Source organism: Schistocerca gregaria, chromosome 6 (genome assembly GCF_023897955.1).
Source record: "Schistocerca gregaria isolate iqSchGreg1 chromosome 6, iqSchGreg1.2, whole genome shotgun sequence".
NCBI lineage: Eukaryota > Metazoa > Arthropoda > Insecta > Orthoptera > Acrididae > Schistocerca > Schistocerca gregaria.
In genome coordinates, this window is record NC_064925.1 from 226,028,280 (window position 1) to 226,047,916 (window position 19,637).

The window sequence follows — 19,637 nt, forward strand, 5'->3', positions numbered from 1 at the left end:
TCAGATGATTTGTGGATTTTTTCTACACTTAAGGACCAAATAATATGCCTACTGTGAGGAAGAGCAATTTACCAGTAAAATGACTGTATCACTGCCAGTAACCTAACAGTTCGACTATGAAATTTTCTATAGTTCTATTAGCCCTCTATGTAACCACGAAAAGAAATAGCATTAACTCAGTGTGACCTGCTGCTGGAACTTCACGGTGTGCACACTGTAACATTGTCTTCGTCTGCTGCATCATCGATTAGAATGATCGTTGTACAGTACCATTGCGAAGGTGCACTTCATCAGTTGGACGTAGTAGTAGTCTGGAACTCAAAAAGTGTGTTCCACTCAATTCGAAATAGAATGTAACAGTAAGATGAATATTCTAGTATTTGAAATTTTGCGACAAGTCTTGAGAGATAAACGAAAAAGCATGAGAATCTCATTGCTATGGCCCCCACATCATGTATGACTGGTTTAGAACACATAGTCGAAAATCTGGAAAAGAATTCCAATGGTTCTGGATGTGTGATGAACGTCATTCTCTCATTCTCCGATTAACAGCTGTGTGTGCGGAAACTGGCCGTAAAGTCAATGCGACACTTCGATCCAGCCAGTAACTAGAAGGTTCTCCTCTCTTCGAGAATTTCAGACGGGCAGGAAGCTGAAAATTACCTTGGTACTCATTCGTATGAAACATAAGTTCATACTAACCACTTACGTTTGGCAGATGTCAGGGATATTTGTTTCTGCGAATGTCAGAGCACACCAGAAAGAAGGAGACCCAAATAACTATCTGTTTACCTACAAGTACTTGGAAACACATCAAACCTTATTAGTGCAAAACCTTGTGAAATTGATGGTTTCCATTCCAACAAGTGCTCGTGATTTGTTATATCATAGGGATCCTCAAATATCCTCCCCACTCTTTCTGATGCGTATACGCTACATACTAATTTTATTTTCTTCTAGCTCAGAAAGTAAGTAAATTCGCTGTCCTCGACTGTGGCTTGTACTTCACTCCACGTGCTTTCCGTCCATCGCGTACTTTAGCTTCTGCAAGCTCAAAGTAGGTTGACTCAAGAAACATGTTTATCCCAGCGTTAGCATGGTTTTAAGAAGTATAGGTAATTTCTGTACTTTTGGACTAGTTTGTCTATAGAAAACGCTTCAAAATGTTACTATACACTGCGCTATATAGAAAGAGATTTTTTATTTCCTCAAAACAACACAGCGATGCTTTTTATAGGTGTAGCGCTAAGTCTCCTTTCGGCACATTCACAGCAGAGAATACTAGACGGAGATGAGAGCGAAGAAGAGAAGGCGGAATATGATGACAAAGATTAAGCGTTTCCAATGAGGAAGCGCACCAGAATACCAAAGCCTTTGCCAATGGAACAGTAAGGATGTTTCATACAGCGCATCTACCTGAGATGTTGAATATAACTTGTAAAAGTTGATTCTGATTGCTATGCCTGTCTTAAGTCAGGCAGAGAGATTTGTCCTTTAAGTATAGAAAAAAGGCATAAATCATCTGCATACTGGAGAGCTTTGACCTCTGGTGTAATGATATTGTCAAAATCACATTAATGTAGTGCACTAAATGCAAAATACGTTTAGTTCCAGAGAAAGAGAAAGAAGGTATTTTTTCAGTTCCATAACAGCTCCCCTGCCGCAGTAATAACACTGATTCCTGTCACATCACCGAATTCAAGCGCTGTCGGGCTGGGCTAGCACTTGGATGGGCCACCATGCGGTCTGCCATGACCTTTTGAGAAGCGGGTTTTCCACTCATCCCTTCTAAGGCAAACTAAAGAGCTACTTGTTTGAGAAGTAGCGGTTCCGCTCTTGTAAACTGACCTATGACCGGGAGAGCGGTTTGCTGACCACTTACCCCCTCCATATCCGCATCCAATGACGCCTGAGGGCTTAGGATGACACGGTGGCCGGTCGGAACCGTTGGGCTTTCTTGGCCTTTTCGGACGGAGAGAGAGAGAGACATACAGACAGACAGATAGCAAACATAAGAAACAGTTTAAAGTTCCGTATACATACGGACTTGGAAAAGTAAGTGAGACATGTCGGTCCATGGTTGTGCTACAAGTTTGACGCGTTGTTAGGAGACAGTACATGCTCTGGTTGTCTTCCAGACACAGTCCTTCAGTTTAAATTAAATGGGATAGTACGATCACTGTGGGCATAACGCCTGACACACAGATTAACCGTGAATTTTGACGCTGTATGGACCACATTCAATATCGCGTTCAGCAACAGTGAAATTTTGCCAACAGTTAGACCAAAGCCGGTCACATGAGAGCCATTCTGATCGCCAATGGAGACCATCGAATTGTACGTCTAGCATAGACAATAGTGTGAAGGCACCGAGGAACTGATTCGTAACAATCACAGATTTTCCGACGATGAAGAGATTTACACAACTGATCTACAATGGATCCGTGGCCAAGGAGCAGATCTATATAGTCGAGGAAGTGAGAGACTGTTAAAACTTTCCGATTCTTGCTTATAGAGGTTTGATAACTATGTTACAAAACATTGTCATGTATCGGCTCATTTGAAGTTTAATGCAGCAATCAATAAAATTTACTTGGCGTGACATAACAACGTGCAACGTACTTTCTGAAGGCACTGGAGTGAACAGTTTTATGATAGTATTTTACGGCATAATAATTAACTAACATTTTGCGGGACGTACGTAAAAATGCTTATATACTTCAGTTCTTAGGTTACAAATAAAATCTGTAAAGATAATCTGTGAAAATTTGTCATTATCAGGATGAAAAACGAGTTTGATGAGTGATGTAGCATATGTGCGAGTGTTTGTTCTAATACTTTTATGATTCACAAGATTTTTTAAAAAATTTGGTATTTCAATCTTATTCGGTCCCAGAACATTTCATTGAAACCAATACAAAATTTTGATTCGCATAACCCATTCTCAGAACCGAGGAGGATAAATAGTTCCTTTTTGAAATTTTAGCCTTTCCCGGAGTAATGAGTACCGAAAGTGTCCTCAGAGGCCTCTGTATTACGAAGACCTTCAACCTTGGCATATATTTTCAACAGGACACAGCAGCAGCTTTCTGATAAAGATGGGGAACTGCTGGATCGCCGAAATATTGAATGAAGTTGATTTTATAATGCGGCAGCCAACCAGAGCTGTCATTCAAGAAAGCCCCTATTTGGTTGACGCGAAATAATACTATGTTTATATGAAATATGATTTGTTATTTGTAAGTGCATAGTCTTGTTAATCTTTGTGTGTTTGCCTTTCATTCTTTCTTGAACACTACTTCTTGTTTTCTGACTACATTTGATACGTGAAGATTCCTTAGCTCTAAGTATTGAACATTTAAAACCATTGTTCACATTATTTATTATATGTCTTCTCCACATATTTGAGTTGACATTTGTACCAAGCAGTTTGCAGTATGGCTCAGTAAACCAAAGCTTGATAATATAGCAATAATAAAAAAAATAAAACTGCAACAAAATAAAGGGGTGTGTGTGTCTATTGGCTGTCCTACTTATGCCTCCTTCACATGACTCCATACTTTACATTCTAAACCCATCCCCCCACCCCCACCCAGCTGATTAAAGCCTATTTGGGAGATAAATATGGGGGACCAACAGGAATGTCGATAGATTAACGACACCAAGAGGGAAAGGAAACCGGTGCGTCCAATGTATCTAATGCGTAGCAGTGCCTAGCAGCCCACATCTGATGTCTTAATGGGATACCACGTATTTTTTGAGTTATGACCGAGAAAGAAGAGAAGATCGTGTTGGCGCATTGGTTAACGCGCTGGAGTTTCATACATCTCGAGCTGTTGAGATCCTCATTCAACGTTCTCACATGAATTTTATTCATTTTCTCAGTCCACTTCAATCAGGTGTCGGAATTGTTAACCTGAAAAGTTTATGATCCATTTATTGGTACACCTTTGTCCGATTCGAACGTCGACGAGACGCCAAAAGCAAATTTTGGTTCCTACTTATCTAGTACATTACACAGTAGGATGAAGTTTGAGCGCGGCCCTAGAAATTCCTTTAATCAGGTGGCAATTTTTTGGATCCTTAATCGATAGCTTGGATAGAATCAAGTTTGCATCATCTTAATTCCTCCCTCAGCCTACTAAAATTACTCACTATTTTATTTAGAGTTGAAAAGTAAAGAATAGGGTAAAACGGCCAAGGTTAGCATTCATATCTATCTACCATTCCTGGGCTCATGTTGTCTCCATCAGGTACTAAACGTACCCTAATAGCAATAACCCTAATCAGTTTCTTTCAATGAATAATTTAATGATGAGTACAGCGTGACCAGACATTTGAGATTCGAAAAATAACTTCTAGTCGCGCTTACTGTATATTCTTATCCGTGTTACACCAGTGCTCAATTTGTTCCCGTCGCAGAATGAAGAAATTTTGCGGTCTATGAGCTCTTTCTGTGTAGTCGTAGAACTTATAATTTATATGCACATCACACTTAAGCGCGTTTACATAATTATATTTCAGTTACGACTTTCTTGTCATTGATATATCACTGCATCCAAATTATAACACTGAAGACCATGGACTCGGCTACACAGAAATAAAAGTTATAAAATCTAAATTGTGATGTTATTTCCCATACTTACACCCAAACCTCCAGATATCAGACACTCAGATCTGTACCAAACGTTGTATGTCAATAGAGTACCAATTAAAACACCGATTTAGTCGTCCCGGGTGCTGTCATCCAGCAGAACATTCATAAAAGGTAATTTAAAGTAACACCATCACAATGGAGTATAGGTCAAGCAAATCTGTGATAAGACACCACAGAGATCTGTGGTAGGTGATTGGGTAAGACGTTAGTTCCTCTTTCTAAACGTCCCGAGTTTGAAGACCATTCATTGTGATTTTTTTAATAATTATTCCGCGTGAAATTGTTGTAAGGGAAACATATTCCTCACATGTAAAAGGACGTTTCGGAGTTTGTAGCAATATCTCATTCCCACACTCCAGGAATCAAGGAAAGCGTAGCGGACGTGGAGTAGGGGTACAATGAACATAGTTTGTTTATTTTCCTTTTCTCTATTTTTTATGTTTATGTATTAATTTTTTTTAACATTAATACCACCGAGAATTGCAGGTTGATACTCTATCGATACACAACATTTGGTATTGACCTAAGTGTTTGACATCTGGAAGTTTGAGTGTGAGTCACAAAATGTTGTGATATGGAGGAGGATCATCATATAGATCTGACGACGATGTAGTTTGGCCACACATGTTGCAAGGTCTTCCCTTCCAACGGCTAAAAAAACATATGTGACCTGTGTTACTGAACCTGTAAACCACTATAACACGTTCTAAAATACTTCACGTTAATGATAGTGCCAATCCGAGAACCACAGTCAATATGAACGTTCTTACTACAGAATATTTCACTTCTATCTCCCACTACGTATGGTCGCAAGTAACGGAAAATAAACTACTGATACTGTCAGGGAATAGTTATGATGATACAATATCTCTGTATTTTACTTACTTATTCTTCTCATTCTTCTCACATGCATCTGAGACAACGTATTTGCATTCCCTTCCACCTTCTTGTGGACTGAATCCAATCACTTACGGCAATAAGGCAAGTTGGTTCGTACATCCAGAGAAAACTGTTTATTTAATTTGGATGTTCGTTTTGCTAGTGCAGTTTTACATTAACGTTGCAAACGATTCCATAATTACTGGACATAATTCCGTCAGTTCTGATTAAAAAGAAAGAAATGTTGGCATTGGACATAAGGCAAATCTATCAGAATAGAACATAAAGCGAAGAACTTATCTACGACAGCGTTAGGTGGGAGAGTTCCGGATGAGACATTTAACTCACTTTTGTGCTTCGGGCGTATGTTTAATAGTGTTTGCAGAAACTTGCACACACATGAGATGGAGTTAAATTATAGCAACGTGCATTCTCGATAACTGTATCTGCACTGTGGATTGTGGAAACAGTTTCCCATGAACTAGCAGAAACAGTATACGTTGCTCGCATTGGCAGTTTGGTGGAATTCGACGAGCTCATACTGTGACTACTGCAAGTTGTACTCCACTGAAGATGCGTAAGTTCATAGCAAATCCCCTTAAATAATAAGAATTATCTATCAGTCACTTCATTGGCCCTACTGGCACAGAAACGCGAGACGATAAGAGAAGACCATATTGCTGAATTCGATTTTCCGAAAATCACAACAGATCGTAATTCCGATGCTACGTTCAGTCATTGCACAAACATGGAAGTGATCCTTTTGAGACAAATATTCAGGATATAGGAAATCAACTGAAATCCCTAGCCAGAGGAAACGCATCAAGGCCGGATGAGAATCTGGAACATTTTACAGAGGTCACTCAGAGAAGTTGCATCCCTTCAATTACCAGTTTATTACAAGTAGCTGGAGCAACTGACGGTACCAAGCGATTGGAAAAGAAGCGTAGGTCGATCCAGTTTTCAGGAGAAGTCGCCGGGCAGGTTCACATAATAATACGGCATTACTGACAACGTCCGTCTGTTGTTTATCTGTAGAGCAAGTTTTATGCTCACTCAGTTGGACGTTTCAGCAGAAACAAAATCTGTAAAAGAGTCTTCTGCAGACAGAGATCTTGAGAGACTTACCAGTTAGTTCGGAAGCTGGCTCAATCTGTAATCATATGCCACCGGGAATTTTCTCACTATGTAGGCGTTAACTGATGCATGCTACTTTAAAAAGTTTCAGATATTCTTGCAGGATCCAGTATTATTCAAAACTGAAAGAAGGAAATAATGACATGTTCGGAAAGAAGAACCTGTTGAGATATGGATCGTTGAATATCCCCAGATCACATCCTCCGCTATTGTTACAAGTAAGGCGGCATTCTCATATGATGGCTCGTTAAATTACGGCGGTACTGTAGAGGGGGCTGATTAAATTCCTGGTGCAGATGTGACACTGTGGCGTCATGATTGCTTCAGCATCAGTTAATGCGCAGCAGTTGTAGGTGATAGACTCATTGAGCCAGTCACTTACCCAAACAATTCAACAAGTGCTTTGTATTACCGATTACCAGTCCTATTGAAGAACTTTGTACAGCGCGGCACCATACCGCATCGTTTCTCAGGCGATATCCTCGCCGAGTAGGTCCTATCTCTTGTCCCCATCGTTCACCCGAATTGAATGTACCGGATTTCTGGCTGTGGAGGCATTTAAAGTCATTGGTGTATGCCCAATCCATCGACAAAGTGCGGACGTAACTGGAGCGTGTGACCAACGCATGTAACGCAATCCGAACACGGGCAGGTGTATTTGAAAGACAGTGTGATTCACAGAGAAGGATGTCATGATCCGTGCAAATCACATGCCGCCCTACTTATAGGGTATAAAGCTCTAAGTGTGACTATGGGAAATTTCCTTGCTGATTTGGACAATAGTGCACCAGTTTGGAATATATGACACTTGCTTTCGAACACCTATATTTACCCATAGTTAGTGTAAGCGTATGTCGCAAAGACCGACCACAAAGAATAAACATAATGAATGCGGTTAAACGGGCAAAAAGTTATGAGGTGCTTTGATCACGAGATTGGTTATCAGTCACTGGAATCAGTCACAATCTTCTAAGGTCTGGGGCTTAAGTTGGGATCGGTTTAAAGTTGAACGACCGTTACAAACCTGGCTCTGGTTATGGCACAACGGAAGCAAGCAACCGAGCGGACCACAATGTTCCACACATCACGCACGTCTGAAGTACTTACGTGTATGAAACCAATGCTACTCTAGTATGATGCAGGAGTGTCTCACAGTCAGCTTAACAGCTCATGCATCCACATTGGTGATAAGAATAATACACAGAAGAATGAGAAAGAATGATCTGGATCTGCTTATTGATTTTGCTTTGATGAAGATGGACACTAGCAAGCAGTCCTGATATAGTGATTGATAATGGAAGCAAGATTTGTGGAAAATTAAGACAATGTAAAATGGTGCCACATGTTCGAAATTCACAGTAAATGTGCAGCCTGTAGGAAACTACGTATAATATAAAATATGAACAAGAAGAAAGAGGGAACGAAGGAAATGAAAACCAAGATCAGGGAGCACTAATTAGACAGGATCCTATCGTTCAACCTGTACGTCTAAGAAACAATCAGGGTTGAACAAGAGAAATTCATGAATTGGATTTGAATTCTAAGAGGAAGATATTAATCAGAGGATTTGTTGATTACATTGCTACCCTCACTGAAAGTTAGGTAGGATTGCAAGACCTGTTGAATGGAATCAGAAGCCTAAAGAGCACACACATAGTAGTTACAGAGTAAACCAGAGCGATTAGAAATTAATTAGGCGTAGGAGAAATGAGAGCACCGGTAAGCTCAAAATAAAAATTGGCTCGTGAATTAGAAGAATGAAGGAATTGTGATAACTCAGCAGAAAAGTCACATTTGATGGACGAAGCAGGGAGAAACATTCAGACCTGACTTTCACTGGAAAAGAAGGCCTTTCTCTTCAAAAGAAGCTCAGCAGTATCGCACATCGGCCTTAACAACTAGTGAAGAAATTTCTTAGAGTATGTGTCAGGCATACAGCATTGTATGGAAATAATCAAGGATTGTGGGGAAACCGCATGAGAAGATTATCGAAGCGTTTGTCATTTGCTGTTGCAGGATGGCTCTGAGAATTAGCTGGACTGTTGAGATAAGTAATGAAGAGCTGAAACTTCCTGGTGGATTAAAACTGTATGGCGGACCGAGACTCGAACTAGGGACCCTTGTCTTTCACGGACAAGTTCTCTACCGTCTGAGTTACCCAAGCATGACTTAAGTCTGCTAGGTAGGAGACGAGATACTGGCGGAATTAAAGTTGTGATAACGGGTCCTGAGCCGTGCTTGGGTATCTCAGATTGTAGAACACTTGCCCTCGAGAGGCAAAGGTCCCGACTTCGAGTCTCGGTCTGCACACAGTTTTTATCTGCCAGTATGTTTCATATCAGCGCACACTCCACTGCAGAGCGAAAATTTCATTCTGGAATGAAGAGTTTCTCTTAAGAAGGTGTCAGGACAGGAATATGTGGAAACCAGAAGCCATAAGAGACAAAATGATAGGACGTGTGTTGAGACAACCGGAAATAGTTTCCTTGACATCAGAGAGTTCGGTAGAGGTTAAAAAACTGTAGGGGGAGACAGAGCAAGGAATATATGGAACAGGTAATTGAAGACGTTTGGTGGAAGTACCTCTCTGCTCTGAAGACGTTTCCAAAAAGAGAGGTAAGTGGCGTTGCACATAAATACAAGCAGCACACTAGTGGCATAAAATAATAAAAACTAAGTTTAATGTTATGTACTTATACAACATTATTGAAAAATCGGTTTCAGTGTTCTGCCAGCCAAGAAATACCATCCGAAACAACAATCACCAACTAAGGCGTAGGAGCAACGTGCTATTGCTTTAGATGTATTTAGGTATAACAATAAAGAGAGAGAACAATAGCCATACATTTGACATCTTCAGAAAACCAACAGCCACAGACATAATTATACATGCTTCATCCAACCACCTGCTAAACCAAAACTTAGCGACCCTACGACACATGTTATACAGACTAAATAACATCCTACTCAGCAAAGAAAACTATGAAAAAGAATTACAAACAGTACAACTCATAGCCACAAATAATGATTACATCACCCATATAGTACAATAACGCAATCAGAAAAGTAAAACACAACGAAAGAGAAATCAAAACATGCAGAGAGCACAGAAACCCACATACACTACATCACACACGGAAACACAAAACAATAACACTCATAACATGAATAACAAAAAACATGGTACACTCTTACATACAATCACAAAAGCAACACACAAGATAGCAAATATAGTAACGAAACAGGGATTACAAAGAGCTTATAGAACACGAAACACACTCCAATAACATTTACAAACATCAGACAAACCAGATAAATACCAAGGATCAGGTATATACCAGCCATAGTGCCAAGAATGTAAATCAGTATACATGGGGATGACAAGCAGGAACATCAAAGTTAGATATAAAGAACATATAAGAGGTTTGAAACATGAAAATAACCGTTCTACATTCGCTAAACACGTTATAAAACATGGACATCAACCATCCAACATGGAATGTGACGTGACAGGTATCACAGTGAATAATCACAACAGAAAGCTCCAGACAGTCCAAGAAAACTATGGCATACAGTGAGCCATTCCAATGGAAGAGAAGGTACTCAACGACCAAATCCATACAACCATAATTCTCTGATCGGGCAGTCGACAAAAACAATAACAAACCGGAAGGTAACTAGCATAAATAATTAATGAAAATCCTGTCCCTTACTTCCCCCCCCCCCCCCCAAACACACATACACACATAAAGAAAAATGAACTCATTTTTTTAAAAAATAATAGTGATACATTTACACACAGCAAAACACACGCACACACACACATATTTATTACAAAAAATTACAGCACACACAGTAAAATACACACACACACGTAACGTCATTAACGTCATATTTATTAAAAGAAATTACATTTACGCACAGTAGAATACGCACACACACATACACACACACACACACACACACACACACACACACACACACACACTCACACACGCGCGCGCGCTCGCAACACACACACACAGAAAACAAATGAAAACATGAAACACAACACAAACAAAAGACAGACAAATACACAACAACAGCTGGCAACACTACACACCAAAAACCGCACAGATGTTGATCACCAAATGGAAATTGAAACATTCGACGTAACAAATGTGGAGGAAAGAACGCCAGAAATCGACCAGCTGGAGTACGAAAACTAACAAATACATCTCCAGGACCACACACACATGTTAACAGTGCTGGAAATCGTAATATCGAACGATATATTCACAATATGGAACTTGTGTTATAGAAGTTATTTCTAACCTAAAAATCAAGAGAAAAACAAGACAAAATGTAATATGGCAGCATATTATATCCATAACATAATACGTTTACTGTATGTATAAAAAGGAACATGTATTTCCTACCACTGATGATGCTCCCAAAATAATAGAAGCGAAACGCGTATGGCAATAAACAAACTGCCTCCATTATTTGCGTAGACGATACACACCTCCACGAACGTAGAGGTAACTTAAAAGTAAGCAAGAGTAATTTAATCAGCAGCATGAATGTCTAGAAATGTCCTTGAGAAATACAATGATAAACTTCACGATAGCATCATCAAAAAAAAGCACGAAGTATGCGTACATTAAGAACAAGCAAATTTTGGTATACAAGAGAAGGTATTCGGCCCAATGGTAGAGTAAGGAAGGTACCAGAATACGATTAAGGAAGATGGACTTAGAAATCTACATAACAAAGCTCGTACATAACTAAAAACATTGTCTGAAACGCAAAACTTCAAAAATTCACCATTCAAAAGGTTGAGTTGTCCATAATGACGATATGCAACAGAAACACTGAGCTAAGGACCAATAAGGGAAAATAAAGAAAAGAGAGAAATGGAAAGAAAGAGTGTAATACAAATGTATACAATTACGCAGAAATAATTACAGACTAAATTAGAAAAAGAAGACTAACGTTTGTGGATGCTTACAGAGAGTAAGCTTGTTAGAACAACTGAACGGCTTCTTTCTATTTTTTATTTCCCTAGTTTTTATTGCCATCTATTACGGAGTCCCCAATTCGACGTCTTAGTAATTTTTTTATTATTTAACTCTGTGGATGAATGCTCTTCCTAATACCACAGTTGTCACGGTAACATAAGGAAGGATAGCAATCTGCGCCATTTGTCTGTGAATCTCGTAAACTCTGTTCTATATGTTACCGTATTTGAACAGCTTACGTGTTATGTCATGTGATTCGGAATTTGGGGACCAGCATATCATTCGCCTAAGCGTGAGTGGAAAACACGTAAAATCCCACAGTCAGGCTGATCCGTGAACCATCCCAAGGTCGTTACTTTGCCGTGCAAATTCGATTAGAGTCTGGATCAGCTTCTTGTGCTTCGTGTGCTGCTTCTTATGCCTGTGATGTTACGGATTCCAAATCTGTACTGTTCTGACCACCATCTGCTTCTACGTCCGTCATCTTCAAATGTGATCTGTCATTCCTTTCCTCTTCATTCCTATTGCTCTCATTCCTTCCACTTTTTCCTATGTAATTCTTTGTCTCAGGCAACTCCTATACGTGCTTTTCCGATTACTTCGATAAATTTTCTGTCATCACCTATTTTCTTCATAATTTCCTCATTCTGACGTCGGTTTTAGAATTCTTCTCCATTGCTACATTTTGAAAATTTCTAATATACTTTTTCTTTTTAACCATCCTTGATTCACTGCTGTATAAACCCAGGCGCAAAATTGAGCAAACCCTTTCCTCAACTCCGTTAGAATTCCTCTAGATCTTAGTACTTGTTTCACCTTTGCAAACGCTCTCTTTACTATACATATTCTCCTCCTTATTTCGTCCGTATAACTTCCGTTCCATGATAAAAAAAAATTTCACGTGTAGAAAGACTCTTTATTGTTCTCTCTTTTTTTTTCTCTGGGAATACGTTTACTGGAGCTTCCAAAATGCCTATTCTCAGCACTTTGTCTTTCCAGTATTTATCTATGTCCTCTTCTCCTTGCTCCTTCCTGCAGTACTCTTCAACATTTTCTGTAGCTCCTCTTTCATTCCGCCAGCACTGCTGGCCTATCCGCTTATTTTATACTCATTCTCCTTTCTCTTCTAATTACAATGCCTCTTGTATCCTCTATGGCCTTACCTAACAGTTTTTCTCTTCGTATGTTGAATAGCTACGGTGACAGTGAGCAACCTTGCCTTACATCGCATTCAGTGCTCATCTCTTCCGACACCAGATTGCCTACACTATCACCTTTTGCTCTGTACACGTCTCAAATATTACCCGTCCATTCCTTCCACCTTCAACTTCATTTAAAATTATCCGCAGTGTACTCCAGTTGACAATATCGAAAGCCTTCTTCCAGTCAACAAAGCAAATATACATCACCTTGTCCATTTCCGTTATTATTTCTCTTATCATCCTAAGACAACCTATAACACCTCTTTTCCTTTTACCCTTTCTGAACCTAACCCATTGTTTTCCTCAATTTTCCTTTCTATCGTCTGTGGGATGACTCTCGTTACGGCCTTTGTTATTGGACAGAAGAAAATAAATGTATTATATTCTTTGCGTTATTTTGTATAGCACTTTCTAGGTAAAGGTAGTAGAATAGTCTTAAGTAAACTTGATACTAGATTCCGCTGTCATAAATTCTGTTTGCTACCACAGTCAAACTGGCTATCGAATTTACACGTAAGATTTTCAGTGTCTCAGATGGTATTTTGCTACGGCCCAATGATTTCTTTTCCCGGAATTCCTGATTTACTTTCTCCAATACACATTTCAGTGTGTCAGGACTTCGTTTTTCTTCATTTTCTTCCACTTTATATTCCAAATTCAATCTGATGTTATCAGCTTGTACGCCATACAACGCTTCCACGTAACCCATCCAAACGTCTTCTTCTATACGCACCACACTCACGCGAAACTAAAAGTTGGCGAGATTTCTAAGACAAAACTGTTCCAAAGAGATATTTAAGAGAGTGCAGAGCAGGAGAGAGGAAAGAAAGCGTAACGCAAATTTAATGTTAGAAACATGGACCTCAGCTCGTCTCTAATGAAAGAAGAGTGTGAAATTTGATATGTACGAATGAGCTTATTGTATGACATCTGAATATGGGGAAATTTAGGAGCTGACTGGACGAACGTCTAGGCAAGTCTACATGCTACTTTAATCGATGGGTTCGCTTGGTGCTCTTGCAAGTTGGTAACACATTGACATTAAAATTTTTTGCGTAAACTTCAGTCTGCTTCCGACGTTTCTTTCACGGGTGGTGAACTCAGTCACTTTATTGACGGATCATATGAACCGGGATGCAGTCTCTCATACACGTTAGACTTGTTTTTAGAATTAGAATAATGCAATCATCTGACACAATCACATTTATATCTAACAAAATAACCCTTTTTCGGCTGACATTTGCAATCCTCAGGTCATAAAATACAGTCCATGGTTACGCCTCACCATTGACAATATGGTTTCCGCAGTCGTGGAACAGAAGCACAGCCTATATTTTAGTATCATTGGAGGCCGATGTCGGCCGAAACCGGTTACTTCAGATGGTTCAAATGGCTCTGAGCACTATGGGACTCGACTGCTGTGGTCATTAGTCCCCTAGAACTTAGAACTACTTAAACCTAACTAACCTAAGGACATCACACACATCCATGCCCGAGGCAGGATTCGAACCTGCGGCCGTAGCAGTCGCACGGTTCCGGACTGCGCGCCTAGAACCGCGAGACCACCGCGGCCGGCCCGGTTAGTTAGGGAAAAATGCGCTTGTGCCATATAATTAAATTACTCTTGCGGGTTTTCAAATGATATATGGTGTGGTGGTGGCCCTCAACTACGTATCCACAGACTCAGAGTTGAAATATTAAAAGTTTTTGCTGGTTTCGTTGTCTAGGGGCTGCGATACGTAGTTGCCGCATTACAAGATTGCTGATTCTACAGTATGCAATATGAATACATCAATGAATCGAATGGCCAGACATTCCAATCACTTGGAAATAGAGAATATAAAGTAGAAATTTATAAATAAAAGATTGCAATAAATAAAATCAGCAGATACTGCCGTAACAACTTTAAATGAAGAAGTACGATTAGCAGTACTTTTGAGAATGTTGTATATTTCCGCAAAACACTAATTGATGTCGATGGTCCAGCAACTGAATAAAATATAAATTGAATAACAGGGAAGCAATAGATTCCTATTACATGTAATTAATTATGAACGACAACATAGCTCGCGAGATATTCACTTCTAAGCGCATACTACATCTTCACTGTAGAAACCTCGGAAATCTCACAAGTTCACAAGTCCGCACTCCGAAGTATTTCTATCTCTCGCGACCACTCGCAAACCGCTCCACACTCCAACTCTCTCTCGCCACCGTGCCTCTCTTGCGCCGTCCTGTCCCAGACTCCCACGTGTCCTCTGCCACTGTTTCGTGTCCTCTCCAGAAAACGATCCTCCTTCCCCACTTCCATACAGTCTCTCCACGTGTCCTTTTTGGAATGATCACTGTGACTGGCTAGAGTGCTGCCGCCCTTTCTCCAAGCCAACGCACACTCACGAATATATTGAAACACTTTAGAAATACAGGATTTACGTTTAAATAACTTGAAATTAAATAAATATTCTTATGGCTTGACCATAAACACGCTCTAACACACATTATTAGATATATAAAAAAATTGAACAAACACATATCAGAGGAGTAGAAGAAAAGGTAAGCCAGCAGCCTAATGTCTCTGTGCTTTCTAAAACAAAGTAAATATTTAATCAATTTCTTCATGAATAGTATATACCGGATATAAACAAAGACATAGTTGAGTAAATATGTTTATAAGCATGCTGGTGTCGTTTCTAGTGTAACTGTGGAGTACTTATGGCCTGACGCGATCGATAGTAATCGGCCAGTTTTACCTCCAATAACTCATGTACAGGGTGTTTCAAAATGACCGGTATATTTGAAACGGCAATACAAACTAAACGAGCAGCGACAGAAATACACCGTTTGTTGCAATATGCTTGGGACAACAGTACATTTTCAGGCAGACAAACTTTCGAAATTACAGTAGTTACAATTGTCAACAACAGATGGCGCTGCGGTCTGGGAAACTCTATAGTACGATATTTTCCACATATACACCATGCGTAGCAATAATATGGCGTAGTCTCTGAATGAAATTACCCGAAACCTTTGACAACGTGTCTGGCGGAATGGCTTCACATGCAGATGAGATGTACTGCTTCAGCTGTTCAATTGTTTCTGGATTCTGGCGGTATACCTGGTCTTTCAAGTGTCCCCACAGAAAGAAGTCACTGGGGTTCATATCTGGCGAATAGAGAGGCCAATCCACGCCGCCTCCTGTATGTTTCGGATAGCCCAAAACAATCACACGATCATTGAAATATTCATTCAGGAAATTAAAGACGTCGGCCGTGCAATGTGGCCGGGCACCATCTTGCATTAACCACGAGGTGTTCGCAGTGTCGTCTAAGGCAGTTTGTACCGCCACAAATTCACGAAGAATGTCCAGATAGCGTGATGCAGTAATCGTTTCGGATCTGAGAAATGGACCAATGATTCCTTTGGAAGAAATGGCGGCCCAGACCAGTACTTTTTGAGGATGCAGGGACGATGGGACTGCGACATGGGGCTTTTCGGTTCCCCATATGCGCCAGTTCTGTTTATTGACGAAGCCGTCCAGGTAAAAATAAGCTTCGTCAGTAAACCAAATGCTGCCCACATGCATATCGCCGTCATCAATCCTGTGCACTATATCTTTAGCTAATGTCTCTCGTGCAGCAATGGTAGCGGCGCTGAGGGGTTGCCGCGTTTGAATTTTGTATGGATAGAGGTGTAAACTCTGGCGCATGAGACGATACGTGGACGTTGGTGTCATTTGGACCGCAGCTGAAACACGGCGAACGGAAACCTGAGGCCGCTGTTGGATCACCTGCTGCAATAGCTGCGCATTGCCCTCTGTGGTTGCCGTACGCGGTCGCCCTACCTTTCCAGCACGTTCATCCGTCACGTTCCCAGTCCGTTGAAATTTTTCAAACAAATCCTTTATTGTAACGCTTTTCGGTCCTTTCGTTACATTAATCCTCCGTTGAAAACTTCGTCTTGTTGCAACAACACTGTGTTCTAGGCGGTGGAATTCCAACACCAGAAAAATCCTCTGTTCTAAGGAATAAACCATGTTGTCCACAGCGCACTTGCACGTTGTGAACAGCACACGCTTACAGCACAAAGACGACGTACAGAATGGCGCACCCACAGACTGCGTTGTCTTCTATATCTTTCACATCACTTGCAGCGCCATCTGTTGTTGAAAATTGTAACTACTGTAGTTTCGAAAGTTTGTCCGCCTGAAAATGTACTGTCGTCCCAAGCATATTGCAACAAACGGTGTATTTGTATCGCTGCTCGTTTAGTTTTTATTGCCGTTTCAAATATATCGGTCATTTTTGAAACACCCTGTATTATTCACGTTACATGCTTGTAATTTATACCAATTTAGGTTTACACTAACAGCTTTCTAAAGACACGTCGATCGACGAAATCGGATTTCCTTATGAACTGTGAAATGTCTGCCATGAAGGTTTCACAAAGTCCGCCATCTTCGGCACTCTCGGCATACAAGTCTCTTTCACCACCATGGAATTCTCAACCAGCGCTCAGTCCGGCCGCCTCTTGCTTCGGCCACCGTCCAGCACCACGTTGTCGGCCTGCCGAGCCACTTGTGCGGCTTAGAATGTTTCCAGCGCGCCACAGCTCGCCCGTTACCTCACACTCTAGAAACAATCAGTCACTCTATTCCCTTCTAAATACAAATGGCGGTCTTCCCGTTGTCTGTAGCTTTCCCTACAGTTTCTTTCTCGTTTTCTTCGGCCACCTGATATCGCATGTTTCCATAACCCTATTGCTTCCATTCCATATTATCTGTCCTATCTTACATTGCTCCGAAATGTCTAAGGAAGTGCAGTAAAAGAGCTGCATCAGGATTTACATTTTAATTTATGGCTTTTTTTTATAGAAACTCTATTGGTGACACATATCCCATACAGTATTCATATATACCATCGACTGTACTTGCAAAATATACCAATGTATGGTACATAGTTCTCGAAATACGACGTCACAAACACTGACATGCGTGAAAAGCTGCTGCAGTATGCATGACATTTTAATTTATCGCTACTCTAGAACCAACTCTACTCCAAACACACTTTGCGGACAGTATGCACAAATACAGTTGATGTGTCTGGGACATTATATCATAGTACGACACATTGTTCAGAAGATAAGACGTCAAAACATTGAACTTCGGGAAAACGAAGCTGCGGGGTGAAATTCAGTAGGGGTATATGTCAAATACGGGTACAAATTTGTATGAAATATGTTAAATATACTTTGTGGTCCATTGATCGACCAGGCCAAATATCTCACGAAATAAGCGTCAAACGAAAAAACTACAAACAACGAAACTTATCTAGCTTGAAGGGGGAAACCAGAGGGTTGGCACGCTAGATGGCGCTGCCATAGATCAAACATTTATCAACTACACGAATATGTATGAAAATGGGGGTTCCTATTTGAAAAAAAAGACGCAATTGATATCCGTTTGACCTATGACAGCGCCATCTAGCGGGCCAACCGTAGCGCCATCTAGCGGGCCAACCGTAGCGCCATCTGCTTTCCCCCTTCAAGCTAGACGTGTTTCTTTCTTTGTAGTTGTTTCGTATGATGCTTATTTCGTGAGATATTTGGCCCAGTCACTATCAATGGACCACCCTGTATATGAAATGTATGTGACACATGCCTACACAGGTGAAGCTGCAAGAAAAAATTGCACCTAAAGCCAATGTAAACCACACTTAATACACACGTTAATGATGTATTATTTGGAATGACGTATTGTGGACGTAGGAATCACCTACTATTATGAGAGGCGGTGACGGAGGAAGAAGGGTGGAGGAAGAGCAGATGGAGAAACAGTGAGGGGCAAGGAGTAGCTAGACACAGTTAAAGAACGAGAATGCCAGGCAAACGGGCCGGATGTGACTGAAGGCGTAGGAGATGGGTGGAAAGACAAGCAGGAGGAAACGGAAAGAGTGAGGGGGTGAATAATGTGGACAGTAACGGAGATAGGTGAAGGAGTAAGTGGACACAGAAGGGGCGGACGAGTGGACTGATAAATCACTAGAATGAATACATAACCAGGCAGTTCGAGGTACTCAGTTTGTATGATTAAAATTCGCTATCATTGGCGTATCTTGTTTTGTTTGAACAATATATTAGTATTGGACTGCATGCTAGACAGACTGCAGACACATATGCACTGTACTTGTGATTCTTATAAGGAACAATATTCACAGTTGCAACATTGTTCTTTTCCAAGTCAGTAACCTTTCAGTTGGACTATACTGCCAACATCAATCGTATCACATAACATAATATCTAATGCTGCCTTCAGTTGGCTTACCATGCCAGGATATTTTAACTAACAATTCAATACCAGAGAATGATAATCTCACTGTGTATACTAGAAGAAAAGTGATATTTATAAAAATGGAAGCTCCACTCACTACATGTCTGCCTCATACTGCACAGAAGCGATCAAAGCTCGATGAACTGCTTGAATGAATATGGGAGGTAGAATGTCGCGGGTAAAATGAGAAGCCCTAACAGTTTATAGATTTAGCTGTAACAACCAAGGGGATCAGGTATCTAGAAGTGGTTAGCATGTAAAGAATACTGGAACATTGGAGGGACAGCGAGTACAAGTTACTTTCAGGTAGCTTACAGGGTGAGTTCGTTGTGAGACGTGGATAGCCCGGTCTAAGAAGTTCCACAGTGTAAATCGCCACCGCAGACTCGTGAAACTACACAATGGCTTCTGGCAGCCACCTGTTGCTAGCTAATATC